Source organism: Salvia splendens, chromosome 21, assembly GCF_004379255.2.
Source record: "Salvia splendens isolate huo1 chromosome 21, SspV2, whole genome shotgun sequence".
In the NCBI taxonomy this organism is placed as follows: domain Eukaryota; kingdom Viridiplantae; phylum Streptophyta; class Magnoliopsida; order Lamiales; family Lamiaceae; genus Salvia; species Salvia splendens.
Window position 1 is genome coordinate 13,194,199 of NC_056052.1, and position 11,938 is coordinate 13,206,136.

At 38.1% G+C, this 11,938-nt stretch overlaps 3 long non-coding RNA genes across 3 annotated transcripts; 1 reads left to right on the forward strand and 2 right to left on the reverse strand.

The window, feature by feature from the left end:
- Positions 1 to 7,246: 7,246 nt before the first annotated feature.
- Positions 7,247 to 7,756, reverse strand: LOC121785535. The gene is made up of 2 exons (XR_006046966.1): positions 7,642 to 7,756; positions 7,247 to 7,502 (listed from the first exon to the last, which is right to left on the reverse strand). It is a non-coding gene; the product is annotated as an uncharacterized LOC121785535 (long non-coding RNA).
- LOC121785534 lies at positions 7,756 to 9,792 on the forward strand. The gene is made up of 2 exons (XR_006046965.1): positions 7,756 to 7,892; positions 9,214 to 9,792. It is a non-coding gene; the product is annotated as an uncharacterized LOC121785534 (long non-coding RNA).
- Positions 9,793 to 10,220: 428 nt separating this feature from the next.
- Positions 10,221 to 11,524, reverse strand: LOC121785533. Its single transcript, XR_006046963.1, has 2 exons — positions 11,201 to 11,524; positions 10,221 to 11,093 (listed from the first exon to the last, which is right to left on the reverse strand). It is a non-coding gene; the product is annotated as an uncharacterized LOC121785533 (long non-coding RNA).
- Positions 11,525 to 11,938: the final 414 nt, after the last annotated feature.

The following is an 11,938-nucleotide window of genomic DNA, read 5'->3' on the forward strand; positions in this document are numbered from 1 at the left end:
GATAGAATTTATGAAAGGAGTAAAGGAAACAGTACCAGAGAAGTTGTTGGATGATGAAGCTTGAAGTGAGGGTTGAGCAAAGAGGTCATTGGCTGAGGTATTTGCTGGTGTGGAGAGATTGTGGAGTTTCCGACTTTGCAAGAGACTGATAAGCTGTTGATACTGATCAAAACTTGGAAAATTAGCAGTGTCTTCAACATGATTAATAGACCTCTGCTGATGAGAGTTTGGATTTCCAGCAAAACCAGAAGCATGTGAAGGAAATCCAGCAGATTGTGGAGGTTTGCCTCTGCCTCGGCCAAAACCTGGTGGAAAGCCATGGAGAATAAAGCATTTTTCAACCGGATGATTTGTTTTTCCATAGTGAGAACATAAGAATTTGTTCAATCCTCTGCCAAATGAAGAGGCTGCATTAGCATAAGGTAATTCACTAGCGGTTGGAATTGGAGAAGAGTTAGTAGATAGAGCATTTCCATTAATGAGTCTCTGTCTTTCTTCTGGAATTACCAGAGAAAACGCTTTTGATAATGAAGGAAAAGGAATCATTGAGAGTATATGAGATCTTATCTGAGAGAATGAAGGATTCAGTCCAATGAGAAACTGCATTGTGCAATCGTTCTCCTGAAACTGATTCCACTTCGAAGTACTATCACAGGTGCATCGGGTGCAGGTGCACCATGAAATCGGTTGCGAGCTCTTGAATTCATCCCAAACTATGCGTAGATTGGTGAAGTATGTATTGACATCCGATGATCCTTGAGATAGAGACATGAGTTGTTGTTTGAGCTGGTAGATTCGAGCTGAATCTCCTATGGAGAATCGTTCCTTCAAATCGAACCAGATAGCATATGCATCGTCCAGATACATGATGCTCGAAGAAAGTTGTGGAGATAACGAGTTGCGTAGCCATGAGATCACCATACTATTGCATCGAATCCATGGTTGATATAGGAGATCATCACGAGCAGGACGAAGGATGGATCCATCAACAAAAACGAGCTTGTTTTTAGCAAGGAGAGCAGTGGTGAACGATCTGCTCCACGTAGCATAGTTTGATCCAGTGAGCTGTTGAGGAACGAGATTAATTCCAGGATTGTCACGCGGATGAAGGAAGTAAGGACTGGATGTGTCCTCAGTTGGAAGTTGAGCCACACGATTTCGATTAGCCATTGAAAAACCAGAGAGAGAGATCTGAGATTGAGTAGATCAGAGAAGAAAAGGATTGGAAATTTGAAGATTTGAAGATATGAAGATTTGAGGATTTGAAGATTTGAAGATATGAAGGAAAGGAGGCGAAAGCATTTTTGTCACTGATACCATAACAAGAGGATAAAGCTGACTCGATTGAAATGAATGAGAGAAGAAAGATATTTTGGAAGAAAAGATTGGATCTTATTGATTGATTATGAAAGCATACAAAGTACATCTTATATACTAAGCTAGCCGACTAACTACTCAACTAACTACATAACCGAAAGTAACTAACTCCAGCTGTCACAATCAACTAAACCAACTAACTAACTCCAGCTGCATGAGAAGATGTTCGCGTATGGTCGACTGTATGGGAGCTTGCATGGTCTTGCATGAGTGTGAGTAGCTCTCTCGGATATAATCCTGATATAATTTTGATACTGTTACCAATAAAAATAATTTATCACAACTAAACTAAAATAAAAATTTCTGTACAAAAACAAATTAACATATAAAATTATAATAATAACATTTAACATGCTTCTCGAGAATTAACCTCAGCCGCCCTTTTGTTCATAATATGAACACATTCCTTATCCCAAAGAACCAATCGTGCAGTGCAAGTACCATCGAACACTTCAAATATCGACATATACCTATAATACAAATTAATTAATAATAACAAAACAAAAATAACAATGTTAAAACAAAACACGAAAGATGTAAAAATAAAAAAATAAAAAATGAAATTCTACCTCATGAATCCAGATCCATCAAATTTTCCACAACCAGAACAATAAAACTGACTTTCATCCTTAACCACTGACTTTCATCCTTAACCTCATGATTTAATTGACTTGCTACATAATCGTGAGAGGAGGTTGGCGAGTTAAATCGGCTTAGTTGACACTACAATTAGCTTCCTTTAAAACGACACTGTTAATTGAGAGTGGGGACTTTGCAAGGGTCTTAGGAGGTTTAGGGAGTTACAAATATAGGATTGACGCCCCTAGTGAAGTAATCTACTTTTGTATCAAATGAGCAAAACTTAGGCGACTTGTCCCCCTGAACTAAGAACTATGATAGGGCGTTGTAGTTGGAATTTGTATAACCATAACTGTGAAAGCACATCACTGGAATTCTCTTATCTCATATGGTTTATCTTTGTGTTTCTTCTGCTTAAGTTGTTTAATTATGTTTCTAAAATTTTTTATTTTCAAAATTCAAAAAAAAAATTTGGTTTTCCAAATAGTAGAAGAAGCTTAGTAAAAGGTAGACAGTCTGTGATTGTTTTCCATGTGTTCGATATCCGGTACTGACCATTAGCTATACTATTTATATCCCGTATACTTGAAGGTATTTTTAGTACTAATAAAAATTGCATCATACATATATACTATAAAATGATTATATATATCTAACTACATAAACAAATCATAATACCTATAAAATGATTATATATATCTAACTACATAAACAAATCATAATACCACTGCAATTATACAATTTACTATCTTAGTAAACCCAAATACAATTAACATCCTTTTCTGCGCAAAACTGTAAATCTATAAATACCAATCAAGGCCATTCAAAGAACTACTAACATATATCAACATTTAATATATGGTGTACTGTACTGATAAAAATAAACAATAATCCAACAAAACCATTATGCATTTATTTTTATTACTTTATAATAATAATATTATTACGTAAATATTTAGTTTTGCACGCCAAAATTTGTAGAAAAGTACTATGCATAAATTATAATAATTAAAATATTAAATTAAAATTACATAAGTGGACAACAAATGGTACTGAAAAATACTTATACCAAAAAAGAAATTATATAAAGAAAAAAGATGAAATTTTTTTGTGCAAAACTATAGTAAATGAGATCCCTATTTCTAAAAGATGAAATATTATACATTTTGGTAAAACTTTTATAATATTTTAATATAAAAATATTAAAATTTGAAACAAAATATTTATTAACCAATAAGTTTATAGCATTTAGCAAATTCTCAGTAACTCATAAAGAAAAAATATCGAACCTATTAGTTAGCAATTGCGTAAACGTGAGTGTCCTATAAAATGAATCAAAATAAATAGAAATGGAATTAGTCACATCAATATTGAGAGCACTAAGAGCATCCACAACCGTGCTCTTGCCAACGAGTACGGTTGTGGGCTCGGCCCTGCCTGCTATTAGGCAAGAGCACAACACCCACAACCGCCCTCTTCCGTAAGCACGAGCACAAGGGTCCCCCCACCATTACATTATTCAATTTAAATAAAAACATTTCCACAAAATTAAAATACATTACACATACCCGGAATAATATTACAAAATACGTTAAAAATTAAAAATTACATAATTAAAATCCTAAAAAATAAAAATTACATAATTAAAATCCTAAAAATTAAAATTTCATAATTAAACTCCTAAAAATTAAAAATTACCTAATTAAATTCATAAAATTAAAAACCCACTACTCGTGGCCGAATTTCGCCCACATGTGTTTGATTAGGTCTTCTTGTAGCTCAACGTGGGTTCGGGTATCGCGCATTGTGTGCCTTGTTTCGATCCTCTCACCCACCGTCGTATGCACACCTCGGCGTGGGGGAGACCTCGCACTTGAGCTTCCGGCTTCATCCTCGTCGTAGAAGCTAGCCGCCCTCGGTCCTTCGTCGGCTATAATCATGTTGTGTAAGATAATACACGTGTACATGATATCGGCGATATTTTTCACGTATCACAACCGAGCCGGGGCCTTCACAATGTTGAATCGGGCTTGAAGGACCCCAAAGGCTCTTTCGACGTCTTTCCGCACGGACTCTTGACGCTGCGCAAAAGAACCCGTCTCAGGTCTTGCGGGTTGCTGAGCGTCTTCACGAAAGTCGACCACCTTGGGTAGATACCATCGACGAGATAGTAACCCATGTGGTATATATTTCCGTTGACGGTGAAGTCGATCGCCGGTGCTACACCATTCAACACATCATTAAAGAGGGGTGAAGAATAGAGCACGTTCAAGTCGTTGTTGGATCCGGCAACACCGAAATATGCATGCCAAATCCATAGGCGGTAGTCGGCGACCGCTTCAAGGATAAGTGTTGGGCCGCCGCCTTTGTGGCCGCTAAAGTGTTGCACCCTCCAAGCAGTCGGGCAATTCTTCCACCTCCAATGCATGCAATCAATGCTGCCAAGCATTCCGGGAAAGCCATGGATTGATTCGTGAAGACGAAGCAACCGTTGGCAATCATCGGTGGTGGGTGCCCGAAGGAAATCATCACCGAAAGTTGTACGATAAATTTTTAAGACAAAGGATTCCAGTGGACTCACCGACATGCAAATACTAGTCGAAGAGGTCGGACGTTTGCCCAGTAGCGAGTTGTCGGATGACACACGTACACTTTTGCAATGCCGAGAGACTTTATCGACCGGCTGCATCTGGACCTGTTTGGAAGAATTCAACACGGGCGGACAATGTGTTGACAATACGCATAACCAAGCGCTTTGACATGCGAAAAACGGCGCCTAAAGTAATCTTCCGAAAATCGCGACGAGTCGGAAAAATAGTCGGCGACGAGCCTTTCGTGGGCTTCATCCCGGTCACGATGGATGTAGCGGCTAGTTGATTTAGTTGGTTGAGGAGGAGGGGCGGGGGTATTCGTTGCGACATATGCTTCATAAGCGGCACGATGTTGTTCGTAGTATTCTTGTTCTTCGCGCTCCGCTTCCGCAATGAGATGGGTGAAATCCATTTGAGGTTTTGAGTGAGAGATGAAGGCGTAGATAAGTTGTATGAACAATATGAATGAGAGATGAATGAGAGATGATTTGATGTGAAAAATGGATGATGAATGTGTGTATTTATAGATGATTTTGGGGAAAAAATCATAAAATACATAAAAAGGGCAAAAAAATGGCCATTTTTTTGGGATTGGAAAAATATGTTTTTTTATTTTTTGGTATTATTTTCGATTTAAAAAAATTAGAAAAAAATGATTTTCCAACGGATATGTCGTTGGCCAATCACACGCTGCCACGTCGCCTGCTCGCTGGCACGGATGTGCTCGATGCATCGAACAGCGCCGTGCCAGCGGCAAGAGCGCAGCGGCGGATAACAGTGCCGCGCCTCTGGCACGGACGGACGGACGAGCGCCTGCTCTCCGTTGTGTATGCTCTAATGGTTAGCCAACATAGGCCGTAGAGAATGTAGTTTAGATGTGGCAATCTTTCATTGGTTGTGATAAAACTTATTCATTTTCTTTTCTTCTAGTTCAATCAGAAATTGCGTATCACTAATTTTTTTTATTTAACAACCTTTTTACTTTCATAAATAAATTTAATTATATGTTTATTTAATATAGTTTTTATTGCATTTTTTTGTATATTTACTTTACTCATGTATATTAGTATATTAAAATCAATTATTTATTATGAATATATGATATGAAAATATTTTATTTCGTTGAGTTGTGACCATTGAAGACGATGAAAATTAAAACTATATTAAATTGAGGGTTGTGTCATCGATGAAAAAGAAATCAATGTTTATTAAAATGTTGATTGGGGTTTAATTGAGTAGAACTTAAGGATGTAGGTAATAAATGAACTATTGATAACTGAAGTAATGATAATTGATGTTAACTTCTCACAATAAACAATCTCCGCAGAATTTTAAAATTGATAAAAATATTAAATTAAAACAGTTAATATATTAATATTTGAAATTACTCATATCTATGTTAAATTTACATTCATATACTTTTAAGCAGTTACGTATTCATCGAATAAAAATGTAACACCCGCGATTTTCGGATAATAAATTTTTTTTCTTTGAATGCGATATGGTGATTTAAGATGGAATTTCTGAAGAAAACAAAAGAAAATAATATTTAATTTTGGACGTAATTAAAATCAAGGACCGATTTTGAAGAATTAATATTTAGAACAACACTAAGGGCATGTTCAAGTTGCTTGATATGAGCAGAAATGGGCTTATATCTTGGACTTGATGGGTGTTCAAGATACTTGTTTAAGCCTACTGAAGCCCGCTGTTATTTTTCGGGCCCGCACTGTTCACTCCAGGTATCCTCTTAAACCAATTCAGCCGAAGGAGATGCTATATCATTTCCTGTCTCGAAATTCGGATCCAGTAATGGATGGAGATTACCAATTTACCCATCTCTTCCCTCTTTCATCGTTCCGCCGCTCCATTCTTCAACCCCACAAAAATCCCCACACCACCTCATCGATAAATCTTCTCCAAGACCATCACCAAAAGAATTTCCTCAAACCAACCCCTCATCTCCTCCCCTCCTTCCTCTTCCTCCCTGCAACGCGTCCCTTGCAATTGTTAAGGTTTTGCCTGATTTCGCAACCCTTCTGGGGTTGCAGCAGAGCTTAACCCCATCTCGGAATAATGGATTCTTGAATATGTTGAAATTGATGCAGAAGATGGCCTTGCAATTGTATGTTGCAGCCGAGAGAGGTGCAAGCCCTAGCTCTGGTGTCTCAGGAATTGGGGATTCTACAATTAGTGATGGTGGAGCAGGGGAAAGTGAACTTGGTGGAGATTTGAGGGAGGATTTGGGGGGTAATAGCGAATTGGGTAGTAGGGGAAGGAGGATTGAGGAGATTTTGAAGGAGCTAAGGCCAACTGCAATACATGTTGAGGATATATCTTATCAGCATGCCGGCCATTCCGGGGTGGCCGTTAGCGATGGAGAGACGCATTTCAATTGAGGGCAGAGTTGGAATTGCATATGGTGGGTATTATTAAAAAAAATTGATAAACAAAATAAAATTAGTATTTCCGGAAGCATTCCTATAAGCTTGAACACAATGAACTCAAGGATTAAAACCATGATGGAACAGTGCCAAAACCGGATCAGATTAAATTGAGCATATATCATGTCAGCCAACTTGAACAGCCCCTAAATATTAATTGGTTGTGTTGGGTGATGTTAATCTTTGTTGGGAATGAGACGGCGAAATTATTTAAAGTTTTCTGTGAACTTTAATTAATAAAAGAAACGCAAAATGTGAAGTAAATATTTGAGCTTCTCAATTAAATAAAGTCCAATGTTTATTTTACAAAAAGCTTTGGGCCATGGAAAAAATGGAAGTCCAAAATCAAATAAATAAAATATACTACAAGTTGGGCTCCCAACTAAATGAGTCCAATCAAATTAAATAAAATCGTGGGAGATCTATTGAGCCCAATTCTTTTCTTCTTCACGGTAGTTCCAACCAAAAATCTGCTCCGGCTTCAGCATCCATCCCACTCCGTAGCCGTTACCTGCGAGAATTAAACACCGAAATAAATCCTAATCATGAGGATTTATAACAATTAACTCAGCCACTAATTACCAATTAAACCACCCAATAAATCCTAATCATGAGGATAATCATAGAATTTAAGTGCAGCCACTAATTACCCTTAAATCACCAATTAATTGAGAATTAATCTCAATTAACTCACACGATCCTACACCCTCAAATATCACGGTAGTCACTTCCCATCCTCACTTCACATCTGCAAATTCCAAGCAAATTCAGAGAGAGAGCCGAAAGAGAAAAGGGAGTAGAAGAGCTGTTAGTTTCCCTTCTTTTTCCTATCACTGCAAGTCACGAAAGGAGTTCATTCCTTTCGACCTTACAAACTCCACAACCAAGTTTACATCGCGAGGTATAATTCCTTCCCATCTCCGAATCATGAACTTTTAGCATCGTATACAGCATATTACCATACACAACTCCCACAAGTAACTCAATCAACAACACACATAACATCAATTGAACATCACTGATCAATCAACAATGAATCGAACAACCCAATTGAACACCCATCACAGAGTAATTGAAAACTGAAAACGAAAGAACATAGCTTTGTAAAAGAACTTATCTTTCGGGGTGTTTCGGGGCTGTCCGGGGTTGTTTCGGAGGCTGCCGGACAGTGAGTGGCAGAGCAACAACAGCGAGGCGCCTACTCGGCGTTGCTGTTCGGCTGCGGTGACTCCACGGTGGACAGCGACGGAGGCTGATCGGTACAGCAGCAGCGGCTGACTTCGGATAGCCGAGACGGGGCTGTTTTGGCGATGGAGAATGGAGGGAGAATGGCGGTGGTTTGTGGGTGAGATTCGGAGAAGGCGACGATTTGTGGAGAGAGTAAGTGAATCGGAGATGGCGACGGGAAAGTGAGGGCTGTACGCTTTAGGAATCTCAATTGGGGGATTTTGTTCTTTGTGAAAAATGAGGAAGAAGAGAGGGAGTACGGAAGAGAGTGGGTTTAACTTTTAAGTTGGGCCTCTTTCTTTTTTTACTTTGGGCTCAAATGTTAAAATGGTAGAAATCAACATAAATATTTTCTAGACCTTCCCCAGATCTTTGCTTTTGTTTATAATTGTACGTCATCTCATCTTTAGTAAAAATCTAAAAATCACAGCCTTGCTGATAACTGTATTCCGATTTCAGTGCTCCAAAGTCTATACCCTTTCACTCCATCATGATAGCCCAATAAAATGCATTTCAAAGATATTGATTCACTCATTCTTAGAGTTAATGTCCGTTTGATTAAAGATTCAAGTTTGTTGGGTTTATTCACTCATCCCTTGTTGATGAAAGGGGGACATTATGCATATTGTAAGTGTTCATGCTTTAACTAACGTGGAATGGAATTGGGATGTTTAAGGAGTGTGTTCATTACATTTCCGAACTTGGAACAAAGAATAAAAAAATGAGGCGTCTCCTTGTTAATTTCTGCACTAGAATTTCAGGAGCGTGAGTAAAAAGATTGGAGATATGCGAAAAAGAATACGGTCGGAAATTATCTCGTGGAACTAGGATAAGGGGAATCGAACCTATGTTCCTAATTCTCTGCCTCCTCTTTGTTCAATAAAATTTCCATGAGTTAATTGAAAATTTAGGAATTAGACATGGCATGCATGTTTAGGAATTACCTAAATTGAATGATGGATTAGGAGGGATCAACCTTGTTATGTGCAAGAAAGTTGCTGAAGTGTGCAGGAAAAGGGTACAAGTTAGGAGAAGAGGTGTCGAAGGCGAAAAAGACGCTAGAAGGGTGCAATACTGGTCAGGTCAGGATGCATGCCACAGGGCTTAAGATGGAGAAGGAAGGATCTGCTAGGAAACGACCAACTATTTGAGGGGCAAAGATGACATTTCACATGATGAGGCAGCCTTAGAGATTAGGGCAAGCCAACCTATAAATAGAAGGTCACATGAAGAAAGAAGAGACTCTCCCGTACTTGGAGGTTCCAGTTCCATACACTTGGAGACTCGCTCCACCACTTCTCGTTCCTCGCTCTCAGTCCACATCTGCCTGAAGACTTCGGCATACTGCTGGAGGGGAGTTCATTGCCGTTCCAGTCAGCCGTTGTAGTAAAAAACAATTTGCTGTTACATTGCTCTGAGCAGCCTAAAAAAATCTTACTTCTTTTGTCTTAAGTTTCCATAGAAAAACTCAAGTTATTTTAAGGTTGTTTGTTGATCGAAGTTATTTCCTTTGTTTTGAACAATTCGTGCTTGGATCTAGTCATAATGAAGTCGAAGTTGGTTTCCTTTTCGTATTTCGGTTATGAATACTTTCTTTCTACCATGATTAGTTAGATCTAGTAGTTTAGCGTTGATTTCGTTATTTACCTGCATGGATTTCCTTTGTTAGATGAGATCTGGTTTCTTTGAGCAATATTTCAAGTGTCACTATCGGTTGAACTCAAGGAAAATGCATGAAATTCGTAGTTGTTTAGTTTCCGTCACCTTGCATGTTAGTCAGTTTACATAACTTGCGATTAGCATATTTTATCACTTCATTTAGGATTTAATTTCAGATCTAATGTAACGACCCGCTAAGCCGATATTATTATAATCAATATTAATAGCTCGATTATCTAAATAATTAACTTTTGTGCGATTAAATCCGAGCCACGATAGATTATCGTCGTGGTTTGTTTTGACGATAGGCAAGTAAATAGAACATGTAAATATATTACACCTATATGAAAATAATAAATTTAAATAAATAAATAAATAAGATCCCAAAATCAAAATTTTGATGTCCGATACATCCAACAAAAGTCCAACAAAATTTAATCTATACATCCTGCGTTCTAATAAAAATCGGGAACTTCAACGCGGCCAGCCACGAACCTGAACCGATTATACCTACACCAAATTAAATGAACAAGTAAATAAATACTCAAATAATTAAAATAATAAACAAGAAAAAAAAAGAAAATTTAATATAACATTGGAAAGATTCGAGAGAGTAAATGTCATCATGAAGCATTTAATGCTGCATTAATTAGAGGGCAGAAGGAAATCATATCCTCTGACAGAATATTTTGAAAGATAAGGTTCACTTCTATCTTCCAGATAAGGTTCACTGCCATCTTCCATCTTTTGTGTATATGTATATAGATATCACAATCATTTTTACCCACCAACATCACAATCAAACTTTCTTTCCAACAATTCCACATAGAAATCGAAGGTGGAGAGCTGCAGATAATTGTATAGACAAGCACTACAATCTAACAACCCTTTATTCCACATCAAAAAGGTGAATCCCAAACCCTTCTTTCCTTTACATTTACATACAAGCATATGCATATTTGTTTTGAAGACAGAATCTGCCCAAATTTGGAATTCACAACCCCAAGCCACAGTAAGTTTAATATGTGTCACCCAAGTCTTCCAAGTAACAAGAAATGCTAAAGTAGATCAAAGAACGTGAAACCCCAAAATGAATTCGATAATAACCCCAAGGTTAGAAAGTTGATTTTGTGGACACTTTCCTATCTGGAATCCGTCGGCAGCTCCGACAGCCCACACCCCTCATGCCAAGGATAACTTCACAATCTTGATGAATCTACAAGATGAAAACACAAAACACATAAATCAAAGGTTAAATCTTTAAGAGAAGGAAATAAAATAAAATAAAAAGAAAAGAGAAAGAAGTTTAAAAATTAACAACACCTGCCGGGAGTTCGGCGAGGAGGCAGTGGCCGGGGCTGGAGTGGCGCCGGGAGGCTGCTCCGGTAACATGAGGCGCGGAGGAGGCCGAAGCCGCCGCCTGTGCATGAACGACGACGGCGGATCAAGAGAGAGAGGGGGGAGGCGGCGTGAGGCTGGAAAGAAGAGAAAGAAAGGGAAGAAGTGGAGAAGGGGAAGCTGGGCGATGGAGTGCGACGGAAGGCGACGGAACTAAGGTCTTCTCCAATTAGGGATTTTTGTTTGTGATTTGGGGATTTTGTGTGAAATGGTGGAGATGGAGTGTGGGACGACCGATAGTGAGGAGAAGGGGAGTATTCTGTTTCTTTTTGGACTTTTAGTTTTGGGCTTCTTTTTTTTAATTGTTTTGGGCTCCATATTTTTATTTGTTTGTGCTTTAAAATTTTAATTGGAGATATAAGGTGGGGAAATAATTAAGCTTTGGGATTTTAAATAAATCTTTGGGTCGATAATTAATCGTGACGAAATTATTTAATTAAATCCCGAATTAAATTTGAAATATGAATAATTTATCCCAAGTCCGGAAAACATATAATTTTTCTTAACAAAGGGAAAACTTACGATAATTTGGTTAAACGCTTATATAATTTTGGGATTTTAATTCGACATCGTGGTTGAAAATACGAGGAGCCAACGGAGAAATTTTGGGCATAAGCGACCGACCGGCGTCGCAATCGACGCCTCAGGCGGCCGTTAGGGAAA